We start from the raw sequence: 1,485 nt of genomic DNA on the forward strand, positions 1-1,485 counted from the left end.
TGTCCAAAAATGTGTTTTCACGTTGTGTGACGTGCCGTCGCAACGTTTAGTCCGATTAAGACGGGGTTTGGACGCAGACCGTCTCAGGTGGATTGCCTATCAGGTGTAAATTTTTAAGAACGACTGGTCCAGCCGTTTGGGCTGTCGACGACCGGACAAACAAACAAACCAACAAACGGAACAGACCAACATACTTGACAAAATCGAAGATTTCGCCAAGTAACAGACAAGCCGGCAGGCGACATGGGTGGTTGCTACATAATAGCATACTAGTCATACAGTTTTTGACTGATCAGGCTGAAAATTTTTGATAAAGAGGTTGATTAGAGTGCGCATAAAAGCGCAGAAGCAGATTTTTGATTTTCGAAAAAATTAATTTTTTAGGATTTTTCAAAAATTTCAAAGTCCCGTTGCTCGGCAACGGTGGCGTCCATATCAACGGTGCTCAAAAGCATAGAACTAGATCCTGGTATGAACCTACTTGTCAAGTTTCATCAATATCGGTTGACTCCTCTGGCCTGCAGAGCTGTCCATTACATACAAATAAACATACATACATACATACATACATACATACAGACAGACGGAAAACCTGAGAATAAGGGTAGTCTCACGACTACCCGACAAACAAACAAACGGACCCAAATGCAATACCCTCTCTTTTGGGGCGGGTAACAGGAACAGTATCCTTTTTGGCTCCACCCCCAAAAGGTTAAATATACGAAAAAAATGCAATTACAGGCCCATTTCACACATTGTTTAATGAAACTTTTTATATGCAATCAACATTGGGGGATGTATAAAATATGTAAGGATTTTTTAGATTTTACCCCCAATTCATGCCGGGAAGGTGGGGGTGGGTTCATGGGGGTCAAAACGAGAAGAAAAAAAAGAAAAAGATTAAACTCAACATTTGACATCAGGTCACTAATCCTGGAACTTTTTGTCACCTTTGCTTCTCGTATGAATCGTGTGTGGCTTTGTGATGGTAAGTCATCGACTTCGCTCGAGTTCCAGCTGGATCGAACATGGACAGGTGAGTGTTAACTACCGAAGAGACCCATAAACTATAATACCAAGTGCAGGTGCAGGTGAGACTGGACGAGACGAGCTAAACAGGTGACAGAATGAGAACATGAAACCCTATTTGATCATCATGATGACTACTGGTGCTTAAACTGAGGATTCTTCACACGGTGTCCACTGAACAAGCATAAAAATGACATCATTTAATCACACATCGTGTGCTGAATAACAAGTACAAATGAACAGATGAGCCGCGAAGGTGAGTCGGCTGCGGTAACTGCAGGGAATTTGTTAAATTTCAAAACAAACACCATTATTAAAAATTACTCCCTGCATATTGCTGAAGCTATCACCTGGATCAGTTCTAATAGTATGGTTGGTTAAGTGCTTGGACTAAAACCCCGATCGACACCCCCCAAATGATCAGTCCAGTGACGAGGGAAATGACGTTCAACACAA

General features: G+C 42.0%; 1 long non-coding RNA gene across 1 annotated transcript in view; it reads right to left on the reverse strand.

Moving 5' to 3' along the window:
* Positions 1–742: 742 nt before the first annotated feature.
* The window catches only part of LOC147012407 (uncharacterized), a 14,510-nt gene continuing 13,767 nt past the window's right edge, over positions 743–1,485 (reverse strand). Inside the window, exon 2 of the long non-coding RNA XR_015051601.1 lies at positions 743–1,485. This exon is cut by the window's right edge and continues 52 nt beyond it. This is a non-coding gene — a long non-coding RNA (uncharacterized LOC147012407).

This window comes from Eptatretus burgeri, chromosome 15 (genome assembly GCF_056783735.1).
Source record: "Eptatretus burgeri isolate ZD-2024b chromosome 15, Ebu_testis_v1, whole genome shotgun sequence".
Classification (NCBI taxonomy): domain Eukaryota; kingdom Metazoa; phylum Chordata; class Myxini; order Myxiniformes; family Myxinidae; genus Eptatretus; species Eptatretus burgeri.